The 14384-nt window shown below is 41.8% G+C and overlaps 1 protein-coding gene across 1 annotated transcript in view; it reads left to right on the forward strand.

The window, feature by feature from the left end:
• CA10 (carbonic anhydrase 10) overlaps positions 1–14384 on the forward strand; it is a 544961-nt gene that overhangs the window by 404282 nt on the left and 126295 nt on the right. The window lies entirely within an intron of this gene.

Genomic DNA, 14384 nt, shown 5'->3' on the forward strand with positions numbered 1-14384 from the left:
GCACATGACATGGGACCCTGAGGAAGGCATTATCATCTTTATTTCACAGAGGGGCAAACTGAGGCCTGGGCTGGTTAAACAGTTTTCCCATGGTCACACTGACTATAAGGAGCAGAACCAAGATTTGGACCTGAGCAATCTGGTTCCAAAGGCCCAGTGAGATCCTTTCCATGATGATAATCCTGCAGAAATCTAGCAACTTCTCCACCAGGCTCTGAGGGTGTCTTCCTACTGAATGTCTACTTCATCCTTCTCTCTGCTTCTCAGACAGGAGATGACCAGCCCGCAACGCCTCAGTTTACATCGCCTGTCTCTAAGAGACCACCCCAGATGTCATCTCCCTAGTCCTAGTCCCAAATTAGAAAGACAATTATCTGAGCAGCTCAGCTTCAGTAAAGGATCCATACTTGAGTCAATCTTCTATGACCAGGGATGGGAATGTACCACCCCAACCTGACTTCCAGAATGTTCTCCACACTGAGCAACCTTTGATTATGAAAGTTTTTGCATTCTCCTCTGTCTTTTATATCATAGAATCTCTCCTCTCTACTAGGTTACTCAACAGATACTTACCATGTAGAATACAATATGTTAGTCAGGTAGGAAATAGGAAAGTGACTAAGATGCTGACTCTGTCTTCAAGGAGCTTATGGCCTGGTGGTAGGGATCACTTGCTGTGTGCACATAAAGCAATGCATGCCGTGTGTGAGTGTTGTGTGCATGAATTACAGAGATGCTAAGTGCTCTAAGAGTTCAGAGAAGGGAGACGTCAAAAGGTGCTCTCCTGGGGTGCTCCCCAGAGGCTTCTGTTGGTGGTAGAGAGGTAGAAAAAGCACGGGTTTTAGAGTAAATGTCTGTTAAAATTCCGTTTCATTTTGTGACTTCAACAAGGTACTTGAACTTGAGTCTCAATTTCCACATTTGTAAATTAAGTCTAATACCATGTATCTCACATGACAGTTATGACAATTAAGTTACATAACTGTGTTAACCGGCCTAGTTAAAAAAAAAAAAAAATGCTTCTCTCTTTTCCCTCTCCTTGTCTTCTCTATTCCCATGGCAATTGTAGGCCTTACCTCATTTTAACCTGGTGGCCTGTCTCTGTATCTGTCTTTCCATCTTTGCCATTTGGAAAATCCTCCAGGATTTAGTCAATATTTTAGTTCTCTTCGTGGCCTTAATTACTGAAACATGAAATGTTAGAGAGAGATATATATCAAAAACAGCCAAGTTTAGGAAATCTTATTTTATATCACTTTTTTTGCTCCGTATCATTCAACAGTTTCATTCATTGTAAAATAATAAGCAAGTACTTATACTGATTTGCATTTATTTGCATATATCTTTATAATTGTTACCTGTGTGGGCATCATAGTATTAGCAGTAATGATAATACTAGTAATTATTAATAGTGACTAACTACGAGTACCTAATGTTTGTTAAGTAATTATTATGTGTTATGTACTTTTTTAACTATCTTTACATGTATTACCTTATTTAATCTTCACAACAAAACAGTAGCCACTGTTGTTCTCCCCATGTACAAATGAGGAAACTGAGGCACAAAGAGGTTCACTTGTGTATGAGAATGAAATAGAGGAAAGTAAGTAGGAAGAGACAAAGGACTCAGCAGCAACGCAGAGCACTCCACCAGGCATCACAGGGATGGTAATTGAACGCTGATTCTGCACAGCATGTGGCCACAGATGAGGCACATACACTCTGTGAGAGGCTTCGTCCTCACTTGTGAGATGGGATGCCTGCTCCTACTTCAGAGATTCCTATCTGGGAACCATAGGAGAATGGATGTGTGAACACTCTCTGTAAATGGTAAAGAGCCATATTGACGTTAGCCAGCTTGGCATTGGTCAAGCCTCACCTCGCTGGTCTCCTCCCCTCCTGCCCTACTCCATCACTCAGAACCTAGGAAACCGTTGGTCCAAGTACAAGTTCAATCAGTGCTTGCTAAGTCAACAGGAAAGAGTCAGGGCTGGCTAACATTCACTTTCTCAAATTTAGGATGAAGTGGCAAGGCTGAGACATAGTGGGACTGCCACCCATGCCAAAAGGGGGAAAGGCAGAACTTGAGATTTCCAAGTGTATGACTACTGAGTTTCATGGAAAATTGGAGTCTCCAGATCCACCGCAGCCATTACAGAGAGTAGGCAATGCTGGGCATGGCGTGGGAAAACTCCATTTTCTTACTTCTGGGAGGTGATATAATAGGGAGAAGTCCTTGCGGTGGGCAAGCCTGGCTTGGTGACCTAATTTTGTCACCTCCTAGCTCTGTGATTTTGGACAGGTCAATCATGCTTTCTGAGCCTCACTTTTCACCTCTATAAAACAAGTGTAATATTAGTGATATAGTTTGGATATTTGTCCCAGTCCAAATCTCATGCTGAAATATATCCCCAGTATTGGAGATGGAGCCTAGTGGGAGGTGTTTGGCTCATGGGGGTGGATCCCTCATGAATGGCCTGGTGATGAGTGAGCTCTTACTCTCCGTTCATAGGAGATCTGATCTTTTTTCTTTTTGTTAAGACGGGGTCTCACTCTGTCACCAGGCTGGAGAGCAGTGGTATGATCTCGGCTCACTGCAACCTCTGCCTCCTGGGTTCAAGCAATTCTCCTGCCTCAGCCTTCTGAGTAACTGGGACTACAGGCATGTGCCACCATGCCTGGCTAATTTTTGTATTTTTAGTAGAGACGGGGTTTCACCATGTTGGCCGGGATGGTCTCAATCTCTTGCCTTGTGATCTGCCTGCCTCAGCCTCCCAAAGTGCTGTGAACACAGGTGTGAGCCGCTGTGCCTGGCTGAGATCTGGTCTTTTTAAAAGTGCATGGCTCCTCCCCCACCACCCTCTCTCTCTTGCTCCCACTTGGCCATATGAGATGCCTGCTCCCTCTTTGCCCTCCGCCATGAGTAAAGGATCCCTGAGGCCTCCCTAAAAGCCAAGTTGATGACGGTGCCATACTTCCTCTGCAGGCTGCAGAACCATGGGCCAACTCCACCTCTTTTTTTTTTTATTAATTACCCAGCCTCAGGTATTTGTGTATAGCAACGCAAGAACAGCCTAATACAATCAGTACCAGAGCTCGTAGGGTTACTGTGATGATTCAGTGAGATACTGTGCTCAGCACAGGGTCTTGCACATAGGAAACAGTTGAGCAAATTTGCACAGTACAGTGTAGCAAATATGAGTACTAATGGTGGTATTTTGTGCCCCTCCAAGCCTAGGGTTTGCGGGGAGGGTTTATGTCTCCTTAGTTTTCATTGTTTAGGGGTTCTTTGTTTCTCCATAGCATATGGAGAAAACACAGGATATTATAGCCATACTTGGTAACTTGCTGCTCACCACAGATAACTATGATTTAGAGCATAACGTAGAAGTCATGCCTGGAAAGCTTTTTACTTCTGCGGGGAGTGGGGAGTGTGTCAGGAATGCGTTTTACAATGTGGAGCTACTGTGCATTCTTATGAATTAAAAACAGACAGGCACTCCCAAACAGCTCTAGGAAAAAAAAAAAATACTACAGAGGCTATTTTTAAAATGTTTAACCTCAGTCCTATAAAAGAGCAACAGAGATATAGAATCTTAGATTCAGGAGGAAGCCTCCTAGATCTCCTGTCTAGCCTTTCTACAGATCCTCCAGCAACTGGCCTAAAAAAGACTCATAGTAGAAACTTTATGGCCTCAGAGTAACAGAGGATACACCCATTTCTTAAGCACAAATGGACCCCCATATTTACATACTGCCCCACATTGCTATTTGATCATTGCCTGTGGCTGAATTGCGGCTGTCCTCCCATCATCAACCACGTTGGCTTCTCTTATATCCCCTCTTTACTGGTCTGGGGCTGAACAATCAATTCATGTTGATCAACTGTTTTAGGATGCACTGGTGAGTGCCCAGGAAGTAGTGTTTAACTCACTAGCTATATTGAATATGCTTTTTCTCTGGTTCAGTTCAAACAGAAGGATGACCGAATATATACCTTTGATGTACTGCGCTGGTCTCATAGGATTTATGTGAGCCTGAATCCACCCCTTTTTACATATGGCTGATGTCTACCCATTCTGCTAGACTGATGTCAGGTTTTATTTCCTTCCCAGAAATGTTTCTGAGTACCCTTTAACCCACTCCCCATCACCCCCAAATACACACACACAGTGTGAGTCATTAACTTCCTCTACATATTTCACTAGCACCCTTTGCAAACCTCTGTCTTAGCACTTGCCATTTTGTATAGAATTGTGTATTTACTACTCAGTCCCCACCAGAGAGATGACTCTTTTTTTTATCTTTCTATTATATTTCTAGTTCTAGCACACTGCCTGGCACCTTGTGATTGCTTAAGAAATGCTGGATGAGTGACCCAATGTGCCCAGTGGTAGCAAAAACTGCACCTTCAGCTCTCCCACCCACTAGCTTGCCATGGATCCTGGGGTGTCATCTCAAGGGAATCTGTCCATCCATTTTAAAAACTATGAGCAGGCTAAATATTAGTCATCCAAACGCTGTTTTCTCATTGAGTTGCCTTAACAAATGGCAAGAACAGATGGCATTCAAGACATGTTGTCATTATAAAAGTATAAAAATGTTATTTGTTTTTAAATTAAAAAAAAAATACCTGCACATCACTGCAGACAATTTCAAGAGCAGCCCTGGAAAAACCGGTGTAGTGAAGAAATACTGTGCTTTTTTCTTCTCAGTCTTGCTGTGTCATCAGTTTTCATCATTGACCCTTTCCTTTCTGAAAATGAGATGAACTCTCAAAATTGAGTTCTGAGACAAGTTTGATTTTCCTTTGTCCTAACTGGAAAGAGAGCTTTAACAGAGATCACATACCCACTATGTGCCGAGTACTAGCTTACATGACTTGCAGCATAGACTCACAGGCTTTGCGCCACATTGTTTAATAAGCATTAGCAAAATTTTACCATAAAGTTAAAGCAGCGACGATGGAGAGAAGGTAACTATCATCACTGTGGACTTGATGTAGTGCCAGGAACTGAAATTTAAAGTCAGGGACCCTGGCCTCATAAATGTCTCTCCCCATGTAAGCAGATGACATCCTCATTGCAGGAAAAGTACCAGCCAGCAACTCTTGCTGGCTTGCCTTATTGAAAGTTGAGCACTAAGATCAATAGAGCAATATTTTATGAAATTCAATTTATCAGAAGATTTGACGTCTTAAAGATGATGGAATGTCTTATTTATTGGCAATCGTGGAAACTTCAGGAATGTTTGGCATACTGAATGCTAAAGCCCAAAGTTGATTTGAAATTTCCTGTCCTTGAAAGAAGACAGTGATGGAGAGTCACTTTTGAAAGCTGAATCTCAATCCCAAACCTTTGCAGCTATTGTACAAGCAGGCCAAGATCCCAAGCCGAAATGAAAGTGGCGTGTGCCATGAGTTTTAAGAACTGCTGCTACCAGAAGTAAAAAATAAACAAGAAAAAAAAACCCAAAACAGAACATCTTTATGTGGATCCAGGCTACAAAAAATGTTAGCCTTTATCCCTACCCTGACTTTTTCCCAAATGAAGTTGTGGCAAATAATCAGATTACAACTAAGAGTCACTAAATGCAATGTAGTATCCCAGCTTGGATTCTAGAACAGAAACCAGACACAAGTGAAAAAACTGGTAAAATCTAAATAAAGTCTGTAGCTTAGTTCAGGGGTCCCCAACCCCCAGGCCATGGACCGCTCCCCATTGCTCACATTACTGCCTGAGCTCCACCTCCTGCCAGATCAGTGGCAGCATTAGATTCTCTTAAGAGTGTGAACCCTATTATGAACTGTACATGTCAGTTAAGTTGTGTCCACCTTATGACAATCTAATGACTGATGATCTGTCACTGTCTCCCATAACCCCTGGATGGGACCATCTACTTGCAAAAAACAAGCTCGGGGCTCCCAGTGATTTTACATTATGGTGAGTTGTGTAATTATTTCATTATATGTTACAATGTAATAATAATAGAAATAAAGTGCACAATAAATGTAATGTGCTTGGATCAGCCCAAAGCCGTCCCCCAACCCCTAGGTCCCCGGAAAAATAGTCTTCCACGAAACCAGACCCTGATGCCAAAAAGGTTGGGGACCACTGGTTTAGTTGATAGTGGTGAAACAATGTTCATTTATTAGTTGTAACAAATGTGCAATGATTACATAAGATGTCAACATTAGGGGAAGCTGGGTGAGGGATATATGGAAATCTGTGTACTATCTTTGCAACTTTTCTGCAGACCTACTGAAATTATTCCAAAATAATACAAGTTTAAGAGGTTCAAATCCAGAGGAGGATGAAGGAGGATCCTTCACTGAGGATGAAGTACTAAAAAGAATGTGAGATATGGAATTCACCCAAGGATGAATGAATTATGAGTATGAAACTCCCCTCTTCTTCTGTTAGTAGCTAACTATATGATTAAGCTAAACTCCCTGAGCCTCAGTTTTCTCACCTCTAAATACAGGCATAATTAAACCCTCCTCATGCAATTATTATAAAGATCAAATTAGACAACATTTAAAATGAACTTGCAGTTAGTAAATGTTCAGTGCACAGTAGTTGGATTTAGTCAAAGGCCAAGACAAGGTAGAAAAGTCAAAAGTTAGAGATTTTTTTTTAAATCACAACTAATCTCTGCCAAGGCACCTCCCAAAACTTCTGGACAATGAGTTTTATTTCAAGGATGGAGCAAGCTAATGGGCTTTGCCATTCATTGCCTATTAAGGACCTCTGGCAGAATGTTGAACTTAGCACAGTGCACTTCTCACCTTAAGTAAACACTTCCTAATTAACACATTATAATTTTGAGCCCCCTGAATCATGGAAAATTTTTCTTTTCACAAGTTATTTTCACGAGTTACTTGAGTTAACAGCAACCTTACTTTCCTGGCTAAAGTCCATTTTAGATAAGAATTGCTTCAAGGGAAAGAATACTGATTCTGTTTATAACTTATTTTTTCTTATCTTTGGTGTTGGAGAAATAAAAATAAGCAAAAATAAGCAAACTGACATATTCATTTATCTCCCCCACTTCCCTGCAAATAGATAGATCGCCCAGCAAATTAAATGTCAGTTAAGGAAACCACAGCTCAGAGAAGTTAAGCAACCTGCCCAACACCATGAAGCTAAGAGCAAAGGAGCCAGAACTTGAACCTGACCCCAAGAGCTATCCTTTCTCCTGCTATGTTGCCTGTCCACTCCACTGGAACCAAGTTGAAAAATGCTAGTGAAACCAGTATTTCCCACCTGGTTCTCCCGGCCAGATCAGAGCCTCCGGGCGTGGTTAGATAGCATGCTGGAGATTCATCAGCTCCCACATGGAGACTTGTGGAATTCGTTTTCATCCACTTCTAACTTTAAAACCAAATAAGTACCTTATTGTGGGGTGCAGATTATAGCATCAAGCAATTCCAGCAAGCCTGAACATGGAGTTCTTGCTCTTAGAAGGTCTATCTTGGGCTGGAGCCTTTTAAAGAGACACCATTGGCTAGGGCTGCACTTGGCTTCACCACCATCAAGTGCCTGGCTTTTCCTCATACCTCGTAGGCAACCCTGAATTAGGATGAGTTTCCAGCACCATTGCTTACTTTCGAGCGTTCCTGAACCCTTTTGCTGCCCAGCATTCCTGTTTTTGAATTGCATCTGTTTGTTTCACCTTCAGGACCACCTACTTTCTCAGGCTGGATTTCACACTTGGCACTGCTTACCTCGTAGTGATCTCAGCTTCTCTTTTCAGCTGTAATTTACTCTTGGCTCTCAGACTACTTACCCCTGACTTTTCCAGATATTCGTCTGTCTGGCTGGCTGGAGCCATCTCAGCCTGATACCCTTCTAGTTCTGGACTCTCCCCTGGTACCCTTCTAGTTCTTGACATTTCTGCTGGATTGTCTACAACCAACACCCCCTACACACATGCACGCGTGTGCGCGTGCACTCTCTCTCTCACACACACACACACACACACACACACACACACACGGAGCTGCCTGCCTTGCAAGCTCTCATTAGCATTAAATGCCAAGTTTCAGGAATAACCAGCCTTCTTGGTTACAAGTAAAACGGAGATCGCTGCATTAATGCAGTAATGGAAATATAATGGAGGAATTTATTGTCCCTGAAAGACAATATCTGCCACGCAAACCCCATGGGATATCTCCAGACAGTAAGTAAAGCTCCACGGCTCTAATTCCTCTGGCCCATAATTATCTTGGGAAGACCGTGACCCTGCAGTTCTCTCTATTAAGAGTATATTTCCTTACAAAATGAACTGTGCTGTATTGAATCGCATCATTTTGATCACTAGAAATTGACATATTGGGCTCATTAGCCAGGAAGTTGGATAGTTAATTTATGAGGTTTCTCAGAGCCTGTCCCAGACCACTCATTGAGGGAGCTCAACAGCCCACGATGAGATAGAAGAAAGTTACTCCAGCAGAGTGGATTTATTTTTCTCTCATTACAGAGATAATGAACAGAAAACTTCCCTGGTACAGATATCGCTTTCCATCCCTTCTCCCCCCAACCCCAGAATGACTTTGCCTTATTGCAACCAGATACCATTTGATGGGCGAACAGTCTTATTCTGCTCATTAGCACCATTTTTCATTTAAAATCTTCAACTGCTGAGATAAAAAGATGATCTAAGTCTTTGCCTTTATCTTTAATATTTAAAACTGTTCACACAACCTTTTAAAAATCAAATATTGATGCTGCTACCTGTTGTTCTTCAAAGTGGAGCAATTATATTGCAGGCCCTTCACAGTAAGTCTGCCTTTATTAGAAATGAGAATGGGGATGTTAAGGAGACATTTATTTCCCTGTCTGTGGCCTCTGCCCCCATCCCCATAGGGTGGAGAGCTAGGAAGAGCATTTGGCTCTTAATCAACAAATGTGCTGAGGCAGCCACTTGAAAGCACCTAGTGGGCAGGCAGGCAACAAATACAGAGATGCTAGGAGCATCCTCAGGGTCGATTCTGCAGAATGGTACTGGGCCCTTGGAGTCATGTACCCTCCTAGGCTCTCAGCCATTTTGCCACAGGAGGCCAGTTTGCTACAACCTCTGCAGCCTGGATTCTTGGGGAACCGCAGTTCTGGGCAATGGGATGGTTCCACACTGCCCTCTAGTGACTAGGCTCAGAAGCTACATGTATCACACAGTCCTTTGCATTCAGCAATTCACGGAGGACCTGCCCTGCCCTGTGTCGAGGACTGGGGATGTGGAGGTGAAGGAGACACACAGCCTGTTCTCCAAGCATTTTTCATAGTGGAACATGGGAGCAGATAATTACAAAGCAACGTTTATGTGTTATTACACTTAAGGATGTCATAGGAACTCAGGGAAGCATCATCACCAAGCCTATGGGGTTTCAAAGGACTTTGAGGAGGTGGTCTTGACAAATGAGAAGGGGCTTTGCAAGCCTAGGAGAAGGAGATGCAGCTCAGGGCCTGATTGTGAAGAGCCTGTTGTGCCACTACAAGATTGTGGGCATGAGCGGTCAGGAGACAAAAGAATTTCATAGAGATACTGTGTATTGTCCATTTAAGATGCACATTTTTTTTTCATGTTTCAGCATCTCTTTAGGAGGCCTCCCACAAACAACTGCATATTTTATTTGTAGATTTTTTTTTTTTACTTTCATGGTGGTTCATAAAATCAGGATATATTTCACAACCTATGGCATATTTCAGGAAATATGGTAAAATAAGGGCTAAAATTGGGCCATGTCTAGGGGACAGAGAGGAGGGGTCAGAATAAGAAGAGGGAGCGAATAAGATACATTAGCAGAGACAGAGAGAATGGGCAGATTACAGAGGGTTTTTAGGACGTGAAATTTATTTAAATTGTTGAATGAGTGTATGTCAGATGAAGAAGGAGAAGAAGAAAAGGCTCGTCTGCTAAGTGTGTGTACGTGTGTATATAAACAACTGGAAGGAACTCATGAAAATAGGTTTTACCATGAGCATTCAAGTTCATTGACAGCAAAAGAGGTAGGGGGATTGCATAGCAGAAATGCACCATGAAATCACCTCATTGAGTGGAAATCTGAGAGGCTTTTCAGTGGACTAGAATGGTGAAAGTGGGACAGAAAGGGTGTTAAAATGGATCAGATTATTTCATTTGGACCCTCTGGGTTTATGATTGTCTTCTGTTTATAGAAAACAGGAGCACAGAATTGCATTTAATTGTCTCTAATTCATCTGGTGAACATGCTTTCCTGATATTAGCTGGATCAATTGTACAAATAACTTCAGAACCACTCAATACTTTTGTCATGGATGAGACTGAAGGGTTCCATTTGCTTTCCCATGCTGGATAACCAGAGAGCTGATTTTAGGGTCATTAGATGGCAATAAAGACTCCCCACCCCCACAGCACATACTCCACTGACTTCCCTCAGTAGGCATTTCACTATATTAAAGACACAAATTGGCTGATATAACTGTTGCTTTGAAGCCATGAAATGGAATATCAGTTGCATAAACTGAGCCACATATTTCTGAGATATTGATTATTGCAGTATAAATCTTCTCACCCCTAAGGTAAAATCCTAGCTGGTGCTGTCAGCTACTTGATAATCATGCCATTGGGCTTTTCTTGGTTGTTGATTTTTATATTTTATTCCTATTAGGCAAAGACCAGGCAAGAGGGAGAAGACCGTTGAAAGAGGTGTGATAGGAGTGGAGGTGGGGGTGCACATCACAGAGGAGGCACCGAGAGTGGGGGCTTGCCTCGATATAGAAATGTAGCAAATCTGGAGAATTGGTGTAGGAGGGCAGAGCATAAAAATGGGACATTATTTCCTAGGAAAAGTATCTTTTTTAAACATGATTTATTTCAATTTGTAGTGGGAAAGGGTTGGACAGATGTGCATTCAAATTCTCCCTCCTTTTCTTGCTAGCATATGGCCTAGGCCTCAGAGCCTGGTGTTCCTTCTTTGTGACTCAGATATAGTAATAGTTCCTACCACACAGATTTTGGTGGAAAGTAAATAATAGAACTATGTGAAGCCCTAGCAAAGAATCTGTCACACAGTGGCTGTTTGGCACCTACTGTCGCAGATCCTCTGTACAGACCCTTCCCAGCAGCTGCTCCTGTTCCAATCACTCCGGGAACACTGGACTCGTCACTATTGCCATTCCCTTTGCATGCCTTATATTTGCCCATTCCCAAGCCTTCACTGATTTTATTCCCTATTCTAGGTATCTCCAGATGACTACATCCTATCCGTGCTCTAAGACCCATTTCAAATGCCCAGTCCTCTGGGAAATGCCTGTTGTACCCATGGACACAAATCATCTCTCCTCCTTAGAGCCAATAACACATGCTCTAAGACCCATTTCAAATGCCCAGTCCTCCGGGAAATGCCTGTTGTACCCATGGACAAAAATCATCTCTCCTCCTTACAGCTAATACAGCAGCTCAGCAGGCAGTCAGCATGGGCTCTTTCACATGTATTATCTCTTACACTTATAGATCTGCAGCCTATTTACCCTCACTGAGCCTCAGTTTCTTCATCAAATGGTGATAATAAAAATATTCACTTCATGGGGTGGTGGCAAGTATCAAGTTGCTAATGCATGCACAGTTGCAGCCATATAGAGCTCCATAGACGGTAGTGATATTGATGGATGATTATTAGTAGTATATCTAGATTTGACCTCTAGTTAGAAAATGTAATCTCCTTGGTTGCCTGCTTCTAGAAAGGATGCGTGCAGATTCTAGAAATTTCCGTGGTCACACCTCACTTGTTAAGAGCTTCAGTAGTAGATAGCAATAGTGGTGAATCCAATAATACGTGCATGAAGGGTAGAGACCTGTTTGGATTTTGGTTGTGGATGATGTTTATTTATCAGTTTAGGACCCAACGCCTTGCTTCCACGGCACAGAAAATGTTCATTACACTTGCAGAGCCACTGAGAAGTGCAAATACGTGAAAACTGGACAGCAATGTGAAATATCAAATTCACAGTCATTAACTGACAAGACCAGGAGCTTTGATGAATAGAATAAATGATTGACCTTCAAGATGGGAGCAGAGATTATACAATCTTGGGAGGAGGAAGAAGCAGCGAAATGAAAGCCCCTGGGAATTCTTCCATCATCCCCCACCAAATATACCTGTGAACAAAAGGTTTCCCACTTTTATGTCATTTATCTTTTCAGGTTTTTTTTAATGATGTTCAGATTCAACCAAATTCTTAGGAGAGATATTAAGAGGCTTATAATTTAGATAATGGGACACATTATGTATTCCTAGTAAATAGCACTAAGCTATGCATTACTGAGTTTCAACATCAATAGATTCTAACTGCCAACCCAGGCGACTGTCACTTGGCTGCTCCCAGGGTGGTTGGCCCATAAAACTTGCAATATGAATCACACACACAAAAAGAAAGAAACCTCAACAGATAGAGGGCTATCTGTCTATTTTGGGGATAGGAAACAAATATAAGTTACTGGCATTAGATGCCTAATTTATTCATGGAGTGTTCAAGCCTCCTCAGAGCCTGGTATCCTCAGCAGCTGCCCAGCTGGCCACTCCTTAATATAGCTGTGTTTGCATGAGGGAGGGCGGCCTGTGAAGGAAGACTGACCAGGCTGCACTTCCAGTATGGCAGCCACTAGCCACATGCCGTGATTGAGTCCCTGAAATGTGGTGAGTTCGAATTGTAATGTGTTTTGAGTACAAAATACATATTACATTTCCAAGATTTATGAAAAATGAATGTAAAACACCTCATTCATAATTATTATATCGATTACATGTTGAAATAATATTTTGAATATATTGGGTTACATGAAATATACTCCTAATGTTAATCTCACTGTTTTGTTTCATTAATGTGGCTACTAGAAAATTTAAAGATTGCAGATGTAGCTTGCCTTCTGTTTCAGCTGGATAGCTGCTGTATTGTACAGGACTCTTGTAACAGCCCAGGTTATACCATCAGATGTGGTTGTCTACAGAGTATTTCATTTCATTTTAAAAATCATTCTGTTTATTTTCAAAATTCAAACAAGATGAAAGAGCACAAAATGAAAAATGAGTCTTGCATCCCATCCCCTCCTTTTCCTGCATTTCTTTCTGTCCCTCCTCCAGAGGCCAGCTCCCAGTGTTCTGAATACTGCCCCAAAGACATGTAGGAGACGAGAGATGATGCTCCTCCATACTGCCACCATCTCCACCACTCCGTGCTGTCACACACCTGGCCTGTCTCACTGATTTACACTGCCTGCTGACCACTGTGGCTATCTGAGTGCGTCCTAGAGCACAGCACTCACAGTGAGCGAGAGCCTAGACACCATGGGAAATAAATATTACATCTTGAATTTGCATACAATGAAATGAGGAATGAGCAAAGAGACTTACTATCTAATTATCCCCCAAGCATTTGCTATTTCTACTTTCTTTGAAAAACTGGCATCGAGGATGTTAACATCTGACCAGTGACGACCACACGGGGAATGTTAAGAAAATGATCTATGGACCCTGCCAGTGTCCTGTGCACCATTGTGTCCCACAGGCACCCCTTAAAAGGCATTTTCCTCTTTGGAGATAAAATAACTGGAGATCGGGAGTTATTTGCCTAAAGCCCTGTGAATCAGGGATTGAATTAAATGACATTAAACTAGAAATAAGCTTTCTAAGGCAAGTTTTAGTATGTTAATTAAAGCAGCCTAACCTTGAATTTTCGTAGTTTAGGGGAAAATGGTGGCCTGAAGATGAATCAAAGTATAACCCACTACATATATTTAGAAAGAGCTTTAGTGCTATATCTTTATAATTATCAAAGCAATTCCTTAAGGCATGAAGGGAGGATGGAGAAAGGATAAAAAAACTCACTCTATATTACTGTGCCCCTTCCCCCTGCACTGAAGAACTGTCAGACTCAGTTCAAATGAACATCAAAGGAAGCCCGGAAGAGGAAGACATCAGATTCCCGAGTCCTACCTCAGACCTACTGAGGCAGAATGGGGGCTGGAGCTTGGACCAGGTACCCAGATGATGCTCAAAGCAAAACCTTATCCATTTTCATTCAACAAATGGAAACCAAACATTTTTCAGGAATCAAGAAAGGTAAATAGACATCCAGTCATGCCTATATTATCCTTACAAAAAGTTAAATATATTAAATATAGATTATTACATATAATAAAAAATATATTAAATAGTTTATATATTACATATTTACATATAATATATTAAATATATTTGATATATTAAAGTATATTTTAAGCACACGGAGCAAAGAAGTGTACTCAACCCAATCTCAATTTGGGCTGGCATTGACAGCTAAGGTGGGTCCCCAACTCATGAAAGGAGCAGCAGCACAGGCGATTCCATTGGGGACATACTGCTAATC

Source organism: Macaca fascicularis, chromosome 16, assembly GCF_037993035.2.
Source record: "Macaca fascicularis isolate 582-1 chromosome 16, T2T-MFA8v1.1".
Classification (NCBI taxonomy): Eukaryota; Metazoa; Chordata; class Mammalia; order Primates; family Cercopithecidae; genus Macaca; species Macaca fascicularis.